This window comes from Medicago sativa, chromosome 1, assembly GCF_051527215.1.
Source record: "Medicago sativa cultivar Bolivia chromosome 1, Bolivia_mono, whole genome shotgun sequence".
Taxonomy (NCBI): domain Eukaryota; kingdom Viridiplantae; phylum Streptophyta; class Magnoliopsida; order Fabales; family Fabaceae; genus Medicago; species Medicago sativa.
The window spans coordinates 32,954,405-32,978,821 of record NC_140749.1 but is presented as its reverse complement, the minus strand read 5'-3'; the positions used below and the strand labels follow the sequence as shown (position 1 = coordinate 32,978,821).

The window sequence follows — 24,417 nt, the reverse complement described above, 5'->3', positions numbered from 1 at the left end:
TGAGTAGGCTTCTTCGTCTTGGGATTATTGGGGAGTCTAATGACTCAATCCTAAACAAAACATGTCTAAACCCTAATTTTTATGTAACCCTAATTTCTAATCTAGATTCACCGTCTTAACGTGGATTAACAATTATCAAACTGTGGAAGCGAAAGCGGAGGGTTTGATAATGGTTAATCCATCATCCCAAACATCAATTCATAAATCGAGAGCGGAGTCTTGATGTTGGAACAAGTGAATCTAGACAATAGTTGCAAAACAGTGAAATAGTCTTTGCAACTATTGAGACAAAGAGTAGTTTCAATCCTCTATGCATCTTCTAGTAATCATGTCAGTGAAATAGGCTTGGTTGCTAGAAGTAAACTCTCACCGGACCTTCATCGGAAAGGTGAGGGGCTAAGGGAAACCGGTCTTTAGAAATTAGTGTGTAAATCATGAAATTAGATGTTTAGGTTTTGTCTAGTGAAGGATTAGTCATTATGATGAACCAATGATCCTAAGGCCCTTTATTATTATTGTTTTTACCTTCAGCAATCAAACTCTCTTTCATTAACTTTCTCTCCTCTAATCATTCACTAAAAGTTAATTAAGTTGAACAACTCCCTAGCGGAACGATAACTCTACTTACTACTATTACTTCGATAGGCCGTGCACTTGCGGTTTGGCCCTATCAAGATGAATTAAAATCTATCAATAGTGTGCTAAATAAAATTAGGAGGTAAATGGTCTTTTTGAGACCTCTTTGCGGGGAATGTTCGAATAAAATCAACATCATCGAGTGAATTTTGTTGTGCGAGTGTGAAAAATATTTGAGTTTGGCCAATTTTATTTATTTTTAAGTGAGTTAATGGGCTATTGGGTTGGACCTAGTATAAAGAAAGTATCGATTGAGCTCAGACGAGTGTCCGGGGTCGCCGGGCAGTGTCTCCGCCACTGCCTTTGTGGGTGGCATAAATTTATAGTATATTCAAGTCGATAGGTAAGAGATGGTTTTACCATGGAGTTGGTTTTATCGATTGATCTATTTTGTTTATTTTTCACCATTATGCTCACCCTGGGAATAAAGGTGTCAAATGGGCTGACCCAACTATATAAATGGGCCAGCCCGACCAACCTCATTTATAATTGGTCCGCAAATTCTATAGTCCGACCCGGCCCATATGGGTTATGGGCCAGCCCGACCCCATCGGTTTATGTTTTATTTTTTAAATTTATTCACTCTTTTTTATTTACTCACCACTATTTTTTGCTAAAATATGATTGGATGAACATAATAATGTAAATAATTTTTACATTAACATTGAATAATATTAAACTCTAGATTATTCCTTCAGTTAAATCAAATTAATAATTTATAACCTTTAATTTTTTTTTTTAAAAACAAAAAAAAAAGCTTTAAAATTTTAAAACCTTAAGTTAAATTCATTCATATTTATTAAGTTAATTTATTTAAATATTTTTTTTAATAATAAATTTTAAATTAGTTGATAATTTTTAGAAAAATGTACTGTTTTTTAAACAAAAATAAAATGAAATATCGATAATGGGCCGACCCAAAGCCCGATGGGCAAGCAGGACCTGACTTTTGTGTGGGTCAAATGGGCTTGGGCTAAAAAAGTCTAAGTGCATTTTTGGGCTAGCTTTTTAGGTCCGACTCGGCCCAAAATATGGGTTAATGGACCGGCTCATTAACCCGATCCATTTTTTTACAGCTATACTTGGAAGTGGTTGTCGCTAACAACAATTAACACTAGTTTAACAGTAATATATATGGAAGTACCATATGGATAGTTTGTTAGAAAATCTAACAAAAGACATAAATTAATGCAGCCTTTTCCATCTTCAAAGGTTATATATACATGGCGCCAAGGTGGTAAATATATAATTATATATGTATGAGAATACATAAGGCCACAAGAAAATTAAAATTTAAGTGAGGGCCTTGGCTCACATTGGTGTGACCGTGGGTTTGTCCATGCCTGTGGTGAACGACGCTTTAGTGAGCCGGTTCCTTATCTATAGTTGTTGCATCAAGAAGGAAATGAATTTAGCTCATGTCAAAAGCAACATATAAGTAAGTTGGAAACTATATCTTAACCTAAAAGTTAAAATATGGGTTTATGAGTCTTATCACTTAAGCTACGTGAGACTTCTAACTCACCTCATTCTTTGCAGAACACACTCTCTCTCTCTCTCTCTCTCTCTCTCTCTCTCTCTCTCTCTCTCTCTCTCTCTCTCTCTCTCTCTCTCTCTCTCTCTCTCTCTCTCTCTCTCGTCCATCATTCATTATGCGCACTCTCAATTAGTAGAAATATTTTCATTCACACACACCCGTACTTCCACCGTTGTTGGTTGTCCTTTAGCAAAAAAGCCGCCTAAACACCCTTGTTCAGGAAGACTTTCAATGGATGGAGCCTGTCGATCCCTTTATCGAACTTTCAGATTTGATACCCTTGTTGGATCACGAGGTAAGTTCGGTGGTCATTCACATTTCGTCAAGAGCAAACCATACAATAACAAAACCTTCAACGAACTTTAAGACATTAAACTTATAAGTCCTCCCACTTATATATTGTTTAACCTCCATTTTTCCAAACATTGTCATACTTCTAAATCACCTCACACTTTCACAACATAGTGACCTTGTCGGACTTTTAAAAAATAATATCAAAAGTGTATTTAAACCAATTGTGTAAAAGCCATAATTCTTGTTTCTTTATCTATATATACCATAACACGTGTCAGCCAGGTATATTACATATGACAACAAATCACCCTAACGAATGAGAGAGAATTCAATTCTGATTTTCTTATTCTTATTTTTTTTCCTCCTCATCCACACAGGACATTCCTAGATGTACTTTCTAAGCGGCCAAACAAAGGAAACTGCACGCAGTGTAAGACAGCTAACGAATAAGATACACATTATATGGACCTACAAGCAACAAGAAATAATGAATTGTGCTTACCCAACAAACACCCACCAAATGACATGCACACACTCACTCACATGGCTTCCAACCCAACAAAACAATGCCTTGCGTTCATTAAGGAGCATTGAGAGGAAATTATAATCCATCTCAATCCATCCAAATCCAATGCAACAACTTTCAATTTCTCTTTATTCCTCTTCCACCTTTTTACACATGTTGGTTGACTATTTTCTTTCAACTAGCTGTATATTTTATTCTATTCAATAAATATGTGGTTTCTTTCAAGTAATTATTACATTTATCATTTTTAAATTATTAAATATTAATTATTATTTATTGACTTACATATAATTTTGTTATTTTATTAAGTTTTAGATTAATTAATTAAGCCTAATTATACATTGCATTTGAGCAATTTTGTTTTAAACAGCACCAACTTATTTGATTACGATTAAAAATAATGTAGATACCTTATTTCTTATAAGAAAAAATCAAATTATTTGTAAGCCACCCACAAAGAGGTACAAGCTGTACTAAATAGTGTAAACACTAAATATATGATTGAACATATGTCAACATTTATATTATCTTATATCTCATGACTGAAAAATCATAAGTGTTGTCCTACAACTTTTTTTAATAATAATATCATAGACAAAATGACCGTTTTGGATTTGACTATGAAGTAATTAAGGAGTCTATTTTCAATAATAATATAGACAAGAAACTTTCATAACCCAATTTTAAACACCCATTTTGATAAATAACTTCAAATTAAGAAGTAAGTTTAAGAAAGAAAAAAAATTAACAGAGTAGAATAACGTGTAAAATAAAAATAAACCAAAAATATAATATATTCTTCAAACCGAAGTTAAAACTACTATTAAAAAAACCAAAAGAATAATATAAAAAATGCTAACAAATAGTATTTTGTATAAAAAAAAAAACTGTGTATTTATAACTAGAACAAGTGTTTGACTTGTTTTTTTGAAACACAATTTTCTCTAATAGATTTCTTAAACAATGCTTATAAGACATTTTGTAGCCTGATCCATGCAATATTTATTTAAACATAACTAAAATAAGAACATAATATGTACAACTCTCACCTAACGTAACATGTATGATTTGCACAGAAAATAGAAAGGAATTTTGCTTGCGGAGTGATTGGTGGGAATTTACAGTTGAATGGGAGCCGTCAGTCAGTCCATCTTTATTATTTTTTTAAAGAAGTCAGTCCATCTTTATTCCTTCAAAAAAAAAAAAAAACAATCTCCTTTAATATAAGAAAAGAATATGCTGTGGAAAACACACATATAACCTTGCCTCTTAAAATGACACCTAATGAAATTAAGGGTAAATGATGTCTAAAATTTACTTTTGCTAACTAAGTCACCTATTAACTACATTGTTACATGATAGTTGCTCATAGTTACACGTTTTACACCTTATTTTTTGTTCTCAATGTTACAATCCAACTAGAGTTGTTGTATTTAGTCATTATTTCAATTTTCACACTTCTCAATGTCTGAAGCAATGTGTCATACAAGTCTCATTCTTATCCAAGTCTTTTTTTCCCACCAAACAAACATTTTGAAATTTGAATCTTACCATTTTTTTTCTTTATAACCTTATCTCTCTCTACTTTATCATTCATTTCTTTCTCAACTTTAATTTCTGATCTCATTTTTCATTCTATCTCATTCTCCATTCATCTTCTCTCTCATTTTTTTTACCCATTAAGTTTTTTCCATCAGTTTCAATGATTGTGTATCTGATAATACTTGCTTGCTTCTTTTTTGTCTGCAGATTTCAACAGTCTCTGTTCGGATTGTAGCAAAAGGAAATATGGTAATAGAAACAAATATGATCACAACTGGTATAAGTAAAATGTCTTCCATTCTATGTCATTTTTTTCTATGTTGCACAAATATATCACAATAGGAAAATGAAATGAAATATTGTTAATCATTTTCCCCTAATTTTATCGTTACTTTAAGACTATTTAACTCATAAAACATGACATTTCAAATATCATAATAATCATAACAGAAAAATTTTATACATTTCAAATATCATAATAATCATAACATAACGTTGCTTTAGTCCAATTGTTTTTGCAGGTGATGAAGAAAAGAAAAAACCAAAAGGAAGAAAACTATGTTGTTATAACATAATCAATAACATAAACAAATATTTTTTTGAGTGTCTTTGTTCTTTGTTTGGGGTGAACAATAAACCCCTTTACATTCATAATGGTCATGTACAATAAGAAAGAGGAAGATGAGTATTTTTGGACATCAAAAAAAGAAACTTATGATTTATTCAAGAAAAACAAATACAACTTGATTAAAAAATTGTGAGGTCATGCCACATGGTTGGTCACTACAGCAGAGAAATTACCATAATCAATGAGTAGTGTACTAAACTATTGTAGTTCATTATTGTTTTTCTTTTAAATATCAATTCTCTTTTAAATTCTTACAAAAATTTCTTTTTTTGATTCTCTTCTATATTTATAAAAAAAATAAATTACCAAAACGATTTACTGTACCGTGAAATCATCTTTGAAAAGAAAAAGTGAAAGAGAAATATGTCATCTTTATTTTATCTTATTCTCTTCTTTTCATCATTTGTTTAATTTTTTATATACAACTATAATTTACTTTTGTTAATTCATAAAAATAAAAAATAAAACAGACAGTGAATATTGAGAAAAAAAAACAAAGATTTGCCAACAAAAATATCATTAATCTGTAGTAAAAATAATATTCTTATTTTATAAGAAGAAAAATCTTCATTTTATATTAAAAAATAGTGTAATAGTATGAAATCTTCATTTTCTTAAATGATTTTTGCAGGACCAAAAATGAAAAGGATTTTTTTCTAAGATCAAATAAAGAATATCATTGGTATCAGATCTAAAAAAGCTCAAACAGAATCTTACATTTCTTGCAAATCCAAGAAAATCACATCTAATTTCATGATTTGATTATTGTTGTTGTTGTTGCATGTAGGATGGCAAGACAGAGGCAAATGCGTTGTTGTTGTCTCCGGTGAAGTTACTCCAACTGTAATGAAGATTTCTTTGTTGATGCTCGCGGTAAGCAGATGACAAGCTTCATTTTTGCACATATATGTAACGCTGGCCGGAAAATATAAGAGAAATGCAGCCTCAAAATTTTATCTCCTCAAAACTTTAAATAAATCAATGGGTTTTCTTGAGGAGAATGAGAGAAAAAGAATGGTGGTTTTATTTTCTGAAGGTGATGGTTGGATTTTGTTGAAAATTAGAGAGAATGTGATGGTTGTTAGAGAGAGGAGGAAGAACCGTAGATATGAAAAAGGAAGGGAGGGTGGCGGCTAGGGTTAGAGGAAGTGAAATTGTGTTGCTGATAGGTTTTTATATGTGGGTTACTGGGTTACTGGTTTGGGCTTTTGTGGGTTACTGGATTCTGGTTTGGCTTTTGAGTCCATTAACATATATTTTTGAATGTATGTAAAATCATTGTGTAAAATGGATAACAAAATATCTTCTTTTTTGACAAAGGATAATAAAATATCTTCATTTTTTGTTTTCATTTTTTTCTATTAATAAATGTATGATAAAATATTTCTTGAAGAAAAAAGTTGAGAAAAAATTCTCTTCAATTTTATAAAATGGAATATATTTTTTGATTGTTGCACTTAGTTTTTTTTTTAATAATCTATAAAAACTAAGGACAATATATTTCACTAATAAAAAATATATATAGAAGGAGATTTTTCGGGGAATGTTTTTAACAGATTTGTCACTTATAAATATAAAATTAAAAAAATAGATATTTTTTTTCACTAATACATTAAAATTAGAAAAACATTTGTCATTGATACACTGTAAAGTCAAATTTAAAATTGAATTTAAGAATTTATTTCATTGTGTTTTAACATTATACAAGAACTTAAAAATTGAAGGAAATAATATGGAGTGTTAGCTAGCATCACGTAAGTTATACTACTTCAACAAATAAAAATCATTGATATATACATATATGTACAATTAAGCTTAAAAAAAATGGTTTTATATATATTCAATATATAATTTGTAAAAAGTCGAAACCAAAATGTGTGTATGTTTAACTACAAATGTTCATAATTTTTTTCCTTCCAAAATATGATTTTTAAGAACAGTCTATCTATAAAATATTTAAAATACTTATTATAATATTTAAAAATCCATCTACATGCAAAAAAAACTCTACAAAATATAAGTAAAGAAGTTCCTTTGATGAAAATGGTGATAGTAGAATATTGCATGACGTGGCTGGAGGAATGCCAAAAACTATTATTCTTTTGGAAAACAATGTTAAAAATATTTATATATGGAAAACTTTTATCAAAACTTTGTGAATGGTAAATATAAAAAAAACACGGGACAAAGATTTGTGAATGATAAATATAAAAAATACAAAACCAAACTTTGTGAATGATAAATATAAAAAATACAAAATTTATGAATGATAAATATATAAAAAAACGGAACCAAAATTTCCGAATGATAAATTTACAAAAAGCATGAGACCAAAATTTGTGACTTATAAATTAAAAAAAAAACACGGGACCAAGATTTGTGAATGATAAATATAAAAAAAAAAAAAAAAAAACAAGGGATCAAGATTTGTGAATGGTAAATATAAAAAAAACACGGGACTAAGATTTGTGAATGATAAATATAAAAAATACAAAACCAAACTTTGTGAATGATAAATATAAAAAACACGAAACAAACATTTGTGAATGATAAATATAAACAACACAAACCAAAATTTATGAATGATAAATAAAAAAAAAAACGGAACCAAAATTTCCGAATGATAAATTTACAAAAAGCATGAGACCAAAATTTATGACTTATAAATTTAAAAAAAAAACACGGGATCAAGATTTTTGAATGATAAAAATAAAAAAACACACGGGATCAAGATTTGTGAATGGTAAATATAAAAAACACGGGACAAAGATTTGTGAATGATAAATATAAAAAATTCAGAACCAAACTTTTTGAATGATAAATATAAAAAATACAGACCAAAATTTCCGAATGATAAATTTACAAAAAGCATGAGAACAAAATTTGTGACTTATAAATTTTAAAAAACCATGGGACCAAGATTTGTGAATGACAAATATAAAAAACACACGGGATCTAGATTTGTGAATGGTAAATATAAAAAACACGGGACAAAAATTTGTGAATGATAAATATAAAAAATACAAAACCAAACTTTGTGAATGATAAATATAAAAAATACAAAATTTATGAATGATAAATATATAAAAAAAAAAAACGGAACCAAAATTTCCGAATGATAAATTTACAAAAAGCATGAGACCAAAATTTGTGACTTATAAATTAAAAAAAAAACACGGGACCAAGATTTGTGAATGATAAATATAAAAAAAAAACAAGGGATCAAGATTTGTGAATGGTAAATATAAAAAAACACGGGACTAGGATTTGTGAATGATAAATATAAAAAATACAAAACCAAACTTTGTGAATGATAAATATAAAAAAAAAACGGAACCAAAATTTTCGAATGATAAATTTACAAAAAGCATGAGACCAAAATTTTTGACTTATAAATTAAAAAAACACGGGAGCAAGATTTGTAAATGATAAATATAAAAAACATGGGACCAATATTTGTGAATGATAAATATTAAAAACACGGGACTAAGATTTGTGAATGGAAAATATAAAAATACAGGATCAATATCTATGAATGATAAATATAAAAAAATATTGAACCAATATTTGTGAACGATGTATATATAAATTACATATTCCATATGTCCTAATTAATATATTCATAAAAAATTATATGATTAATATTTTCACTGTACCCGTGCGTCAGCACGGGTTTTTTTACTAGTATGTTTTAAACATATACTATACTATTGCAGTAAAAGAAGAAAAAAAAGGTGCAAAAGAGGGAAACCTTATTGGTTTATGGCGGTAATATCAGTTTGGTTTGAATATGCTAACTGAATACAGTTGAAAAATATGGCGCGGTCTTTATCCTATTTTAGTCTTTGTTAAATATGATATGATAAAGTATTAAAAAAACGTCATGTAGGAGTATCTTTTCTTGAAGGAAAAAAGAAAGTCATATATCTATTTTATGTAATAAACATTTATAAATTTCTCTTTAGTTAATGTTTTAAGGTACTACTGTCAACTTTTATTTTACGTTAGCAGATCTGTCCAGTGAAAACGGTTGAGTTGCAATGGACAGGGCGAATGACTTCATTGCATTGGGGTAGCATTGACTACCCCAAACGAAGAAAAAAACTTTAACAATTAGTATCGTTTTATATATAGCTACACCATTAATATGTTAGTTGGCTACTCCAAATAATTTAGTTGGTTCAAAGGGAGATGATATTACATAAATATTGACAATATATTAAGTTTAGTGTTAATTATGGATAAATTTTACTTCTTAAAACTCTATAGAGCTCAACTTTTATAAATAACTATTGCTTAACTTTTATTTTTTCGTTGCCGTTCATTAAATATACGTAAACATTATTGTGAATTTATTTTACTTGTTGTTTAAGTTTAATATATTAGTTTTTAAAATAAATTTCATTTCTTCTTTATATTTGGCCCCTTCGTAAAAATTGTGTTAGCTTCGCCGCTGGCAATGGTGGCAGAGAATGCTCCAATGAATCGGTAACGACTTCCGGTATGACGGCGATGAGTCATTGCGGTGGAACGAAGAGTGCCTGCAGGCACGTTATAATTAGCACTGCAACACTCAAGTCAGTAATGGAACTAAAAGAGGATGTGTAGGAAGTGTTGTGAAAAGTGATGTGTACCTTGAGGGTGAAGCAAGTTCACCCTTATATAGACGCGCCTTGAGCATCACCATCTCTGCGAGATACGGCGTGTGATTAGGGCAGTTATGGGACACATGTAGCGTGATCCATGCGTGGAGGCGTGCTCCTGTGTGGCACGGTGCAGGCAAACTGACGTGCTCCTTAGAGTGCGGAGCCTTAAGGCGGTGTAAGTTAGGCCATGTGTAAACGTGCGAGTGGTCTTGTGACCGGTCCAGAACAAGTATCAATAAATAATAGTAATGTAATTACCAAAGAAATTAGTGTTTTTTTAGGAAAAAGAAATTAGTGTATTATTTTATTTTATTTTGAATGAAAAGTCTTAGCATTATTAATTAGTGGTATATTTTATATTAAATATTATCCCTCCTGTTCCAAATTATAAATCGTCTAGAATTTTTTTTTCAAATTATAATTATTATTTTTTGAATCAAAATTATAAATTATTTTATGATACCAAGCGATTTGTTTTTATATTATACCCTTTACTTTTTTTAAGGAATATTATATACCCTTTACTTAATTAACACTCAGTTAAATAGTATATCTTTAGAAAGAGACTTGTACTAATCAGGGTTAGCTAATGGACTGTGCAAAGAAACCAACTGCAAAAACCTCAAAATTTTGAGTTTTTGTTGCTTCATTTGATAAATATATAATTTATGAAATAATTTTGAAGGCCCAACAATATTTTATTTTAACCAGCGAAAAGACGGGAACTCAAATGTCCGTCTTTCCGCTTTTTTTTATTGCGTCAACTTTTGAAAATTATGAACGATGTTTTTTTTTTTTATGAAATTTTGATTTTGATTAAAACTAAAAACATAAATGTTTGTTGATTTCAAATTATAACAAACAAACTAACCATGATTATCTATTTCAATGACACCAACAACAATCTTTACTATATAAAAAGTTGTTTAAGGGTATAATTGAGATAATGAAAAGGTAAGTATAAATATACTCAGCTAGTTTGTTACACTTTTAAATGAATAAAGGAAAAAACCAGACATATATATATTTATATCGTATTTGTTACATTTTTTTTAATATTTAAATTTATTCTTATATATTTATTACATGTGTTATTTTTTTTAGAAAATTGAAAGTATTTTTGAAAAGGGAAAAAGTCAGCCCAAAAGTGCTGAAAGAGGTTGTTTTCTTTATATATAGTATAGATTAGAGGGTTTAAATTTTATGATTAGAACGTATATCGAAAGTTTTTGAGGCGGTCGTACTTGTATATTTAAAAAAAAAAAAAAAAACCACCTTGTATTTCAGCGCAGGTGTAGCATAAAAAAACTGAAATATATATAGGAGTATTTACTATTTAGTGTATGTTAGTCTTATTGTTAAACACTTTATATGTCACTACCAAAAAAAAAAACACTTTATATAAGTCTCCTCGTGAGTTTAACTCAGTTGGTAGAGACAATGCATATTATATGTAAGGTCCGGGGTTCAAACCCGGTCACCACAAAAAAAAAAAACTTTTAATGATTAGAATTTCACTTTGTAAGTTGAATAAATAGAAAATTTGATGTTCAAACCCAAACCTACATATTAAATGTAAATTACTTTCCTTCAAAAAAATGTTCAAACCCAAACCTACATATTAAATGTAAATTACTTTCCTTCAAAAAAAAATGTAAATTACTTACCAACTGAGCTATATTTACACGAAACTTCTAACATTTTTTTACTATGGATTAAATTGCACGTTGGTTCACTAATTTATGCAGGACCACAGCTAAATTTCAATACGATGCTCCTTTTTTAATCATAAAAACATGGGCTACCTAATAGTTAAATTATTTATGTCCAGCTGACCAAAGCCTAAGATTGTTATAATATAGAAGTTCCTAAGATGTTGGAAGCTTTGTAGAAAAAGCTAGCCGGGGTTTCTTATCTCACCCTCCAGTTTTCTTGTGTGTCATGATATTTCAAATTATATATTTCAAAAGGTGCAAAAACGTTTAAAAAACCTTCTATAAATCCTCCATTTATTTTTTTGAATTTGATAATTTAAATTAGGCTACATGAGAAGCTTGGAAGGTGAAAAAAAGAAACTCTTACAATATGAAACAACAAGGACAATTGAGACCCAAATGAAAATCTAGAGGTGCGAGTATAAGGCCCATGTCCAAAAAAGAGGCCCACTATTAAAATCATTGAGTTAAAGATTGAAAATCATTACAAAATTGCTCTTCTCACATTGAGAATTGCTCACAGGCATGTGGAAAAGACAATAATAACTCCGACGACAATTAATTGTCGTTAGCCTAACGATTGCCCTTAACGGCTGCTCCTACAGAGAAATTTAACCGCCGCTCTCGAAAATGGTTCTTTTTAGAAAAGTCTACTTCCACCTCGCTATTCCTATACCATCTTTTTTTCTTCCATCAAAAACTCCAAAGTATAATTTTTTTTCTTCAAATTTTTTGATTTCACGTCATTTAAGGAGGACTGCTAAAAGGTTTTTATCCTCATTTGACGTCAAAAAACATGTAATACACGTTTAAATAGTTTACATTGTTGATTTATTCTGCATTTTTTCGCATCTAAAATGACATCTTCGTAACGGTATAGCTCATTTGATCCTCTTAATAACAAGCGAAAAATTGTATTGTTTTGACTTTGCTTTACTGCACTAAGACTACTCTGAGATTCCTTATGTTTTTTGGGAGCTGAGGAAATGATGAAAGTCTTGGAGTTGTGATAGGCCTTGTAAGAGGAAATAAGTTGAAGTTTGAGGAGGATCGTGACGGGTAGGTACAAAGTCTGTCGAGTAATTATGGTAAAGTAAAGCAATGATAAAAGATGAAATAGATGAATTTGTATTAATAAATTGTGAAGAAAGGGATGAACAATATGCAAATTGCAGCCCAGAGCATTAGCCCTATCCATAAGGTTGTTACTGAAAATATGATCTAGAATGCCTTTCACACTTCTCTTCGTGTCTCTTGTAACCTAACAAAATATTGCCACATCATCACCAAGTCCAGTATCCAATTTCCAAGTTTCTACGGGGTGATTGACACATTTCGGATTACATAATCCGGAAAGTGCAAAAACTGTCCGGATTATAGAATTCGAATCCATCCATTGCACATTGGCACCAACATCCATCAGGTTGGTTTAAGTTCCATAATCCAAGTATTTGTCCTGAAGCCATTATCCGAAAGGAGTTCGGATTATGTAATCCGGACATAGGGTATTTTTGAAAAAAATAGAACGCGCGAGGAAATGAATAGGGTGGGAAAAATAATAGTCTAATTTAGGTGGTTTTTGCTGTGTAGAGAAGTTTGTTTTCTCCCAGCAAGGGTAATATCTTTTAGTTTGATTTCCTATTCATTTTCTGTAAGGACCAGTGCTACATTTCATTGTTTCTGTTAATTTACCGTTTCTGCAATACTGTGTAGATGAATTAACCCTCAATATTGACTGTTATTAAATACATAATCCAGTTTATTTTCTTTCATATCAAATTATGGTTCATGATAAGTTGTAGTCCTCAAAATCGGTATAACTTCATTGTTGATGAAATGGGTTATAGGCACATTCAAAAGTGGCTGAATGGCAGAACAACACTTATTTTTATTGGACTCATTCTGTTTCTTTTGATTCTGTTACCCCTGCCAGCTCAGTTATCTTTTAATTTTCTTCTTCCTTCGGAATCGAAATAGTCTTTCTCATATGTTGCATGGTGTTGGTTCTGTGGTGCTTCAGTTGTTTGTTATTTTTGTTGTAGGAAGTTGTGGAATGCAAGCATATAAACTTGAACGTAAATACAAAAATAAATCCTTTTTCCTACTAAAGGGGATTGGCACATGCGTTCTAATTGATATTGTGCCTTATCCTTGATTATAAATTCATGGAATCTCATTTACCTGGAATCTACTTTAGTAGTCTCCAAGCTTTTTGCTTTTTGGGTTTACCTCTACCAATTTTGAGGCCATATCAGCCATTTTCTCACATCTTTCCATGGGAATATAAGCCATAATTTTATATTCTCAAACTAATTTTCGCTATTTACCATCAAATTTTTTTTTCTTCACATCTTTCCATAGAACAGCTTGTAAGATATCAAGAAATGAAGGCTGTAATTTAGCATGACTACTTTTTGTTTGAGACATTGATAATGTTGAATGTCAGGAATTTCGATTATTATATTTTTTTCTTTCATTTTTTGAGAATTTTATATACATATAGTAACAGTTTACATTGCATAAAATGTATGAAAAACTAAGAACAGCAGTCAACCTACTATTCACTACACCGCTACAGTGTTTTAGAGGTTAATCGCTATCTAGGGCCGGGTTGGATGATTTTGGTTACATAATCAATGTAATTTGTAGTTTTCGTCAATATTTTTTGACATTTATTTGAAAGTTTAATAACTATACATCGACGGTGTAAACAAGTTTTAAACAGATGTCCAATTATATTTCTATTAGGGTACATGATATTTTATACACTTCAGATGACCATTGTCTAATTGCTTTGTTAAATCATGCAGCAAATGGTTTCTCCAGAAGATTGGTCATGAAGGTTGTGCCATAACTCTGCAATTGTAGGGTAGTCCTCCGATTTTTTGTTAATCATTTTTAGGATATTTCTCAGAATTTAATTTCTTCATTTCTTTGATCATTTTGCAGGTCTCAACAATCTGTTGATGGCATATGATGATAAATCAGCTTATGCATTATGTGTATTTTCCTTTGCAATCGGTCCAAATAGTGAACCTATCACATTTTCAGGAAAAACACTGGTACCGCTTTCCAAAAACAATTTTATATGCATGTATTTTCTTTGATTTACATGTTAATATTGTGAGGCAAATTCAATGAGTAAATTTACGATGGAGTGTATGAAAATATGATGGCTTCCCTTGTAAAAACGTGTTATTCTTCAACCTGACCAAACTAGTGCGATAAAGATGAAATAGTTGGTATGTCTGTAAAACAATAGGACATGCTTTGATAATCTACTTTTCAAAGCTGAAAAAAATTGAGGAGTGTTGATCAATTCACACCTTATATTTAACTTTACTAATAGACATAACTTTATGATGACTAACTCATTTCCTGCTTGTATGGCAGGGGAAGATTGTTCCTGCAAGAGGACCCAATGATTTTGGATGGGATCCCATTTTTCAACCTGATGGCTATGATCAAACGTATTTCTATCCTTTATTTCAAGTCATTTTCTTTATATGTTTCCATAGTTATTTGCATGAGCTAATTTATTTCATGTATAACAATTGTAGTTATGCATAGAGGTCCAAAGAAGAAAAGAACAAAATTTCTCACCGCTGCAAATCTCTTGCACTTGTGAAATCACATTTTGCTGAAGCTGGATATACCTTTCAAATCTGAAAGATGCGTGGTAGACTATAAGTCAGAAGTTGTATCCTAGACAGACATTCCTTGAAATTTTGGAATCAGTTAAACATAAGAATGTCGGATTAAAATTTGCAAACTTTAGTTTCATTAAATCTCATTTTGCATATTTAAGCTTGGTTAAAAATGTATTAGTTCCAACATATTCAAACGTACCCTCTAAAAAAAAAAAAATTCAAACGTATGTTTGATAAAATATAATTTGTTTGAATGATATTTATTGAAAGTGCTTTTTGTGTGTGTATATATATGGGTTTTGCTACAATAGAAACACCCTTTTTTATGAAGGTTTATTTTAGAAATAGCATGCTACACTTTTCATTTGGATCAACAACCAATTTTTGCTTTTTGGAAAAAGTTAAAATGCAGGGACACAACTGTAATTTACTAATATATATATTAATTATGGAGGGGTCATCTCTTTCTATCTATTAATTATGTTTCGGTCATTCCTTAAGTTGAAACTAAGTAAAGAAAAATATTCATCCAATGCAAGAGAAGAAACATAGCGAAATTTATCTAAAAAAAATTTAAAATATCTGTATTTTTAGACAAACAACAAATACCAATAAAGTTACCACCAAGTAGTCATGGTCCTCAACATCATTGTGTATTGTTTGGTTAATTTACCAAATTGAAAAAAATACGAAAAGATGCTTTGTTTTCTCTCCTCCAAGCTTTTCTTCTCTTCAGTGGTGGTTCCTCGTGGTTTCCATGACTTGTCCTTGGAAGTTTCTAGGGCCGACGACAGAATCAACGACACCGAAAGTTGCAAACTCCTTCGATAAGCTAAATATAAAGATGGTGCCTGCAACTCCTGTACCAATAAACACAACAGATAATGTCCCTGATATGGTGTTCTCAGTCTTGGAATAAGAACAACCTTTGGCAAGTGATATGGCTTTGCCTTTGGAAAATTCCTTTGAACTTCTAAAGGAACTGGAAAACCTTGCAGATGGTAAGGCTTTGGTTGAAGATTTGCAACCTGTGGCGGCAAGCTCCACGCTAACTGTTTGACCTTTTTATAGGTTCATTAGGGGAACACTTAGCGCTGGCTAACTTACCTGAGATGTCACCGGTCATTGTTTCATCAACCATTGATTTGGATCCTAGTTTGTCTGGTATGGATATCACTTGCTTGCCATCTGTTATGCCTCAACCTATCACTACTAAACACACCTATCTGACAGCAGACAAGCGTCCTGTTTTGGAGCATGTCAATACAGAAGTGCATTCTGCAGTTGAACTTTCTTCTGCAGCTCAGAGAAGTGTAGACATTTTACAAAAGTTTTGGGGGGATTATACTACTGAGGAACATGAATCTAACTTTGCCTGTCCAACAACAGCTACAAACAAAAAGAAAAAGAAGCATACAAATATACAAGTTTCCCCAAAAAGCACAAGTAGTGAGCACATACAAACTCATTCCATAAAGGGTGTAGTCAAAACCAATCCCAAATATTTGTGATTAGAGGATTAGGATGGTTCGATACTCAAATATTCTTCATAATTGTTGCTATGTCTGATTAGAATTCTTTAGGGGTTTGTTTTTCATTTGTGTAAACAGGTTCATGCCTTAATCCTGATTTGAATTTTATTTTCATTGCTTTGATAAAAAAAAGTAGTCATGGTCCTCTTTTGGGAAAAAAAGTAGTCGTGGTCCTAATGGTTATGAGAAAATACACTTTGGGATCGTTAAACCGGTATAATTCAAGTTCCACATGAGCAAAGTAAGGTTTACTAACATTTCCATTCATTTGAATCGAAAGTGCATATGCATGTGGAGTGATTTTCCTGGTATCCACGTTACAATCAACCTTCACAACCTTTGCATTCTGAGGGGTTTGTTATATCATTGGCAAAGCTGCAAATTTAAACCAATTCATGTTTTTAGTTGACGGCCATTGCTTTTCCTGATGAATTTTAGGGTGATGGTTCAATTAAGTCGCTCACTGATGAACCATTAAAGACATACCATTAGATTAATTCGATGCTCCAGTTTTAATGAAAACAAAATTGAGAATATCCATGTTTTATAACATACAGTACTATCCCCGCCTCCCATATGTGTAACCGCTTCACCCTCATTGCGTCCAAACATCTTTTTGAACAATCACCACAACACCATTGTCACCATTTTCTTCTCATATTTTAGGTTTGTTTAATTTTAATTTTACAAGCAAGTTAGAAATATTTATGTTTTGGTTGAAGGTTAAACTGAGATTTGACGCAAGTTTTTATCTTTTCTAAGTACTGTGAATTTCATTGTTTTTTCTTCTGCTTTGTTTTGACGTAAGTTGGAAATATGAAAACATTACAAAAGTCCTGAAATCATAGGCAATCGTTCTAATACTCCTCCTTTTTGCTGCTATTTCCTACTAAAATAAACTAAAAAACATGCTAAGAATAACGTAAGATTGCATGTCATCAAAATCCAACCAATGAAAAGGAATCACAATGAAACCATGAATATTTCTCCAACAATTACCATTCAAACTGTAAACTTTAACCTCACTTTTCCATGAAGCTTCGTTATCCATATCACCATGAACATGAAATGCTACAACCTTATAAGTTTACTATGAATCATCATAACCAAACACGAACTTAAAAATGACTAAACGTTGATTGCTACTCTCCATAGGGTTGTTATAACGAAAGAACCCTAATCCTTTAGATGTTGTTCTCGTGGAAGGGTTCCTAAAACGAAACCAGTAGTTTGATGCAGTAAATCCGCAAGTGCACGGTTTACCGATGTAGTAATAAAAAGATATCGTTCCGACTAGGAGTTATGAATTCAATTAACTTTTAACAATGATTAGAAGAGAATTCAAAGTTAAAGTTGGGATTTCGTTTTAAGAAAATAGTAATAATAATAAAAGTGCCTTGGGATTATTGGTTCATCATGGTGACTAATCCTTCACAAACCAAACCCTAAACCTAGAAGCTTATGTTGGACCTATTTTCTAAAGACAAGTTTATCTTTAGCCTATCACATCTCCTTTCGGTCTCAGTAAGTGTGTTTCGTTAGCAACCACGTCTATTTTCTTGGTTGATTGCTATTGAAATCCTTGAAGGTCGAAACTTTATTGTCTCAAGGTAGACTATTTTCACGTTTCGCAATCCTTGTCTAATTTCACTTGTTCCAATATCAAAACTTCATCTTTCGATCCTTCGCTTGATATTTGTGATTATGAATTAACAACTATTAAACTTCGCCTTTTGGTCCATCGATTAATACTTGTTAATTCATTATAAAAACAGTGAAATAGATTAGAAAATAGATATACATAAAATTAGGGTTCGAGGCTTGGTTTGAAAGAAGATGATAGAGCCAAACCGCAAGTCACGGCCTATCGAAGTAATAGTAGTAAGTAAAAGTATAGTTCCGCTAGGGAGTTGTTCAACTTAGTTAACCTTTAGTGAATGATTAGAGGGAGAGAAAGTTTAGTAAGAAGGGGTTTTGATTGCTGAAGATAAAAACAATATTAATAAAAAGACTCGGGATCATTGGTTCATCATAATGACAAATCCTTCACTAGACAAGACCTAAACATCTAATTTCATGGTTTACACACTAATTTCTAAAGACCGGTTTCCCTTAGCCCCTCACCTTTCCGATGAAAGTCCGGTGAGAGTTTACTTCTAGCAACCAAGCCTATTTCGCTGACATGATTACTAGAAGATGCATAGAGGATTGAAACTACTCTTTGTCTCAATAATTGCAAAGACTATTTCACTGTTTTGCAATTATTGTCTAGATTCACTTGTTCCAACATCAAGACTCCGCTCTCGCTTTATGAATTGATGTTTGGGATGATGGATTAACGATTATCAAACCCTCCGCTTTCGCTTCCACAGTTTGATAATTGTTAATCCACATTAAGACGGTGAATCTAGATTAGAAATTAGGGTTACATAGAAATTAGGGTTTAGGCTTGTTTTGTTTAGGATTGAGTCATTAGACTCCCCAACAATCCCAAGACGAAGAAGTCTACTCACTCATGTTCATCGTAGACATGGGGGAAGAAGAGAGAAAAACAGTAATATAAATTGCAAAGAAAGTAAAAGGAAAATAAAGACTTTTTTATTGAAATAATACTTGAAATAAACGAAGTAAAGGGTGAATGTTTATGGTGGAGAGCTACTCTATTTATAGCTTTACAATTGACTTAGAAACTAAGCAACTAAAGGGATAAAATGGTAAAGCTGCAACAGGGTAACTTGGGCCCGAAGAAAAAGCAGCAAAAGTGAATCTGGGGACGGGCACGGCCGTGCCACATGTTGGCACGGGCCGTGCCACATGTTGGCACGGGCCGTGCCAAGCTTCTGACTTTGGGGGAACATATTTTTGTCCCGTATTTTCGTATTCTTGCGCTGTATTTGCTCTAGTCCTCTTTCTTTCGTTCCAAGACACCTTCCACTATATATTCATTCCTAAAATAAAATAAAAGACAATTTAAAGTAAAATATTCTAAAAGGAAATAAAATGCAATATAATTAAATCAAATCTTATTTAAAACTAAACTAAATAAAGCATTAAAATATACTAATCTATGACTCATCAAACTCCCCCATACTTGAATCCTTGCTTGTCCTCAAGCAAAAGGCAATAGACATAGCAGCAACAAAAGATTTATTCATGGCAATATTAAGAACACATGTCTCAAAGAAAGGCTTCGCTTCAAGTACACTAATTACAATTTCAAATACTTCTCATGAACCTATTCTACCCAACATCAAGTCTCAAGTGAGTGTGTGTGTGTGTGCAGTCCAACCCTTTTCTTGCTCCTATATAAAACAGATATTATGAGGAATAAGTTCTATCCTTAGTGCTAAAGTAACCGAGAAAAGTCCTTTCTTCATTTCATATAAGAGTGATGGGAATTTAAGTTAAAATTAGATTAGATTAACAATTAAGCACAAGGGGCTGCAGATGCTTAGGGGCTATTTATCCTCGTAGGAAGTCTTCTCGGATGTAATTGTCCTTTCCCCCTAGATTCAAAATCACCCTAAGCAGTGCTGCAAAATTATTTTTTGTTTCATCTCCGCGCAAGAAGTCTTTTTGGATGTAATTGTCCTTTCCCCCTAGCATTGATGAATTTTTTTCACTTTAAGTTCAAATTAGGGAGTCACCACCACAATTAGGAAGTTAGGGATTGTCCTTTCCCCCACATGTTGGTGCCATTCTCCCGCCCCATTTTAACTTTAACAATTTAAGAATATAACAATTAAGAACATTGATTTTTTCCACACAAACTTATATTACTTTTACTCTGAAGACTTTAAAGGGTCTAAGTTAACACTAAAGATAGAACGTGCTCCTTAAAATACCTATTCATACATTTGCTCAAAGATTGCAACTGGGTGCTTTTCTCATTGGAGATTTTTCACAATAAAACAAGATGTGGGTATAGCAAGAACACAAGAAACACTAGAAACTACTTTCATGTACAAGAAACAACCTTTAAAGAAGAGACAAAACAAAAAAAAATTATGCCATATTTTACATTAAAAACAAGCTACTAGTCATGCCTCTTGCTATAAAAACAAAACAAAAGAATAAAGTTCAAGGGAGTTTGGAAACACTACGACTCTAGACACTTTATTAGCCCCCCCCCCCCCCCCCCCCCCACACTTAGGGGAAGCATTGTCCTCAATGATTCAAAAGAAAAAGAAATTAAAAGAGAAGAAGAAGTAGAAGAAGAAGAATTAGGGAGAGAAGAAGAAGAAGAAGGGAAGAGAGGAAGAGGAAAGCTCACATGTTCTTATTGAGGTCCATAAGGAGGACCTTGAAGTTGGAGGTGTTGCATCATCCGACGGAGCATTTCATTATTTTCATCATTGACACGGTTGCCCCTTTGAACTTCATTGCGAAGGCCGGAGATTTCAACACCTTGCCTTTGTTGCTCGGTGCTCATCCTCTCAATCTCATTGTGAATCCATGCCCATCTTTGATTTTCATTAAGCTCACCGGCTTCATGGCCATGGTGCCCCTCTTGGTGAAAGTTAGCACCCTCTCCCATGTCATGGTGCAAGTTAGCACCGTCTCCTTCATCATCTTGTTGTTCTAGAACCTACACATCATCAACATACAACCAATTTTCTTCCACCTCGGTGGTAGTCCGAGATGGGTTAGGCAATAAAAACATGATTGGCACATTTAGCTTAAGTTGGTAATGGATTGGTGGACGATGTTTAATGAAATTCATAGCAATGAGGGCTTCCCGGTTAAGCTTATTGTTTCCCTCAATTGGTTTGATCCCCTCATCCTCACTCACTCCAAAACACCTAGCTATGTATGTAATGATGCCACCCACCACTATGTCTCCTTTACCGGCTGGCCTAGTACCTACGAAGTCTAGGTAACCAATCAAATATAAACAAGTGTTGACGGGGTGGTTGTAGAGCATTGCCCACAACATGAAGAGCTCATCGGTTCTAGTGTTTCCTAGCTCGGTTCTACCCCAAATAGTGCAAGTTATTACCCTTTGAAGGTACCTAAGTACGGGGTTGTGAATGTTGCTAGCTTTATTGGCTCTAGTGACAAAGGAGCTAAGGCCGGTGATACGTTCCCAAAAGACAGCGGGTTGATAGTCAACCGGCTTAAGGCTAGGATCCCAAGAATCATGGATATACCCCTCGTTTGCAAAACCTAAGGCATCACAAAAGTGCTGAAGAGACATATCATAATCAATATTCATTAGCCTAAAGGAAACTCTATGGTTAGGGTTATCATAATTCAACCTTATCTTTAGTAAAAACAATGGAACTCAAAAATTCATAGGTGAAATTCTCATCATCCCTCATAGGTTCTAACATATCAGTCCAACCTAGCCTTCCTATCAACCTATAGACATCATTTCTAAGCTCTAGCATATTCAAAGTGTAAGAATCAAGATATCGAGAAGGATGCAAGGGTTTAAAGATTAGAATTTTATACCTATCCCTTTGTGAGTTGTCCTTAAACTTGATCCCATGATTCTTGACTTGTGCTTGCTTCTTTGAGGGAGGTCCTCCTTGAGACCTTGCTAGTTCCTTACCACTTCTTCTTGAAGCCATTAGACCTTGACCTTGGGTTGACTTTGTGTGGTTTGGTTGAAGGTTAGGGTTTTGGAAGATTTATGGTGGAAAGGATTGGTTTAGGGTTGGGGTTGATGTTTGAGTAAGGTTTATGAGTTTGATGATGAAGATTGGTGAAGAAATTGGGTTAGGGTTTAATGGTGTATGAATTTGGTGTTTGGTTGGAAGAAGGTTGGTTTTGATTGGTGGTTAAGTTTGTGATGATGAATTGGGATAATTTGGTTAAGAATTTCTTGGATTTGGTGGAGTTATGGAGGTTTGGAGGTTGGGGGTTAATGGAGTTTTTAGAGAGAAGTGAGTGAATGGGGAAGGAGAAGAAATTTTTTGATGGTATGTGGTGCAGAAGCTTGGCACGGGCAGTGCCAATATTGGCACGGGCAGTGCCAACATTCTGCCAGTTTTTTGGTTTTGGGTGGTTTTAGGTTGGCACGGCCGTGCCAACCTTAGCACGGGCCGTGCCAACATTCTGGTCACGGGGGCTTCAAAATTTTCAGTTTTTCTTGAATCATACTTGGACAATTACCTACAAAACAACTTAAAACAAAAACAAAATAAAGCAATTAAATGAGTGGGTTGCCTCCCACGAAGCGCTTGTTTAGAGTCACTAGCTTGACGGTTAGAAGGTGGTTTTAACTATCCTATACCCAATCTCTCACTAAGGGATAATGGCAACAAACTAACATGCTCTCCCAAATCACACATGGCTTTCTCAAATGTTTTATATCCTATGACACAAGGTATGGAAAATCTCTCTGGATCCTTAAGTTTAGGTGGCAATTTGTTTGGAAGTATTTCAATAAAATTTCTAAACTGCTCATCTAACTTGGATTTAGCAAACTCTTGTGTTAAAGGAATTTTAGGCTCATGAGACGGTGAAACAAATGGCTTGTCATTCTCTCCAATAGCTTTCTCACTTTGAGGCTTATCACTTCCTATCTCTCCTTCATTGTTCTTAATTTTCACAACGGGGTCCTCTAGTTTGTTACCATCCCTAAAAATAATAGCACTTATATGGTCTTTGGGGTTGGTTTCGGTTTGGCCTAGTCAGAGGTTTGAGGGGGAGTAGCCAGCTGTTGGGGTACTTGAGAAGTCTGAGTCTCTATCATCTTACTGTGAGTAACTATGGAGTCTACGTTCAATGTATGTTTGGCAAGAGAGTCCTTCAAAAATTCAGTTTGGTTTTTAAACTCTTGGAGCTGCTCAGATTGATTTATAAGAAAATTTTCTAAAAAATGTTCCAAGCTGGATTTTTGAGGGACTATTTGGCTGTTTGCATAACTGAGTGGTGTTGTTTCTTGTCCAAAAAGATTTTGAGGGGTTTGAAAAAAAATTTGGTTATTTTTAAACCCTTGATTATATTCAGCATAGTTTACTTGCTCAGGACTTCTAACAACACTACCTAGTTGGCAATCAATGCCAATATGGCCAAATACACCACAAACTTCACAAAGAGGTGATACAGGGGCAGGTGTGACAGCACTAGTATTTATTTTATCAAATTTTTGTGAGAGTGCGTCAACTTTAGCAGCCAGATGATCAAGGGAAGAATTTTCATACATACCTACCTCTTTCTGAGAGGGTGAAGGAGCAACATTAGTGGTGTCCCTTCCGTAGGTCCACTGATAGTGGTTTTGTGCCATGTCCTCGATCAAAGCATATGCTTCTGTGTATGTTTTGTTCATCGAAGCTCCACCTGCAGCTGCATCAACATAAATCTTTATGGGATACAAAAGACCATTATAAAAAATGTGAATAATAAGCCAGTTCTTTAAACCATGATGGGGACAAAGTCTAAGCATTTCTTTGAAACGCTCCCATACATCGTAAAGAGATTCTCCATCTTTTTGAGTGAATTGTGTGATTCGATTCCTTAATTGAACTGTTTTAGAATAGGGGAAGAATCGGGCAAGAAAAGTTTGCTTCATTTGATGCCATGAAGTGATAGAACCAAGTTTCAATGAATTAAACCAAGCACTAGCTCTCCCCCCCTAAGGAAAAAGGAAAGTAGTGCAGCCTTACGACCTCTTGGTTTGCATTCACGGTTCCACTGAGTCTTAAAAAAGTTGAAATATGAAAATTCGGATCCTCAGTGGGTGATCCGAAAAAATTGATTTTGC

At 32.9% G+C, this 24,417-nt stretch overlaps 1 long non-coding RNA gene, 1 other non-coding gene and 1 pseudogene across 3 annotated transcripts; all 3 read left to right on the top strand.

Moving 5' to 3' along the window:
- The first annotated feature begins 4,191 nt into the window (after positions 1–4,191).
- On the top strand, positions 4,192–6,514 carry LOC146954423 (uncharacterized). The gene is made up of 2 exons (XR_015013214.1): positions 4,192–4,289; positions 4,743–6,514. It is a non-coding gene; the product is annotated as an uncharacterized LOC146954423 (long non-coding RNA).
- Positions 6,515–14,314: 7,800 nt separating this feature from the next.
- Positions 14,315–15,463, top strand: LOC146954422 (inosine triphosphate pyrophosphatase-like; annotated as a pseudogene). The gene is made up of 4 exons (XR_015026811.1): positions 14,315–14,366; positions 14,474–14,586; positions 14,918–14,994; positions 15,085–15,463. The product of XR_015026811.1 is annotated as an inosine triphosphate pyrophosphatase-like (transcript).
- An 8,607-nt stretch (positions 15,464–24,070) lies between these two features.
- LOC146954421 (small nucleolar RNA R71) lies at positions 24,071–24,177 on the top strand. Its single transcript, XR_015025194.1, has one exon. It is a non-coding gene; the product is annotated as a small nucleolar RNA R71 (small nucleolar RNA).
- The last annotated feature ends 240 nt before the right edge of the window (positions 24,178–24,417 follow it).